The following is a 994-nucleotide window of genomic DNA, read 5'->3' as shown; positions in this document are numbered from 1 at the left end:
AGGACACAGCCTCTTGTACCCTGCCTGCGCCTCTGCCTATACCAGTCCCTGCACTGCTGTCTCACCTCCTGCCCAGCCCATTCCGGGTTATTTTCCCTCTCCAGACCAGAAAAGGGCACCAGCTGTCCCGAGACTGGCCCAAGTGTTGTTCCTGGTGTCCCATTGTTCCCAGGAATCCAACTAGCCCTACCAGCCCACACTGACCCCACTCTCCCCAGCAGTGGCAGGGGTTTCCCTGTCTGTGTTGACTCCTCCTGCCCCAGAGACCCCTCCCAAACCAGCCCCAGCCCCTGTTCAGCACTGCAGTGGGGGAACCACAGAGTGGAACAGGACCCCCAGTCCCCCCCAGCCCAGCACTGACACCTCAGGAACCTTCCATGCTGCCACCATCCCCTCCCAGCTGAACCCTGCTGTGCCAGGGCTAAAAATAAATCCATCAATTTCTAGGAAAGCTCCTTGGAGAGCATGAGCGAGGGGGAGCACATGGCCAGGAGGAGCATGCGTGCTCCAGGGGAAGCAGCATCCTTGGGAGGAGAACCGGGGCCACCAAGCCCCTCCGCATGGCCAGAGCCAGCCCAGGACACCTGCAGCATCCCCAGATTATTTTTTTTTACCAAACCACTGCTTCCCAGAGCGCCCAGATGAGGGAAAAAGGGGAGTCAAAGCTGGGGCAGCACAGGACCTGCTCATCCCTGGGGAAATCTCCCCCTTGCTAACTTTGCGGGGGAAAAGGATGTCAGAGGGTCTGAGGGCGGCATCACCACCCATCCTGGGGACAAGGCACCTTTGTGACCAGGGTGTCAGCCAGGGGGACAAAGCCGGAATAGCAACACAGGGTGTTTATTTCTGCCCCAAACCCCGCTGTGAGCCATCACCCCCCTCCCCTGCGCTCCTCGGCCCCCAGCACATAATTGGGGACAGCTTTGCTGAGCCGCTAAGCTCCCGTTTAAGCAGCTGAGCGCAAGTGGCAGGATTTCCAGCCAGCGCATCCCTG

Source organism: Geospiza fortis, unplaced genomic scaffold, assembly GCF_000277835.1.
Source record: "Geospiza fortis unplaced genomic scaffold, GeoFor_1.0 scaffold14, whole genome shotgun sequence".
NCBI lineage: Eukaryota > Metazoa > Chordata > Aves > Passeriformes > Thraupidae > Geospiza > Geospiza fortis.
The sequence above is the reverse complement of the archived record's forward strand: the minus strand, read 5'-3'. Positions refer to the sequence as shown.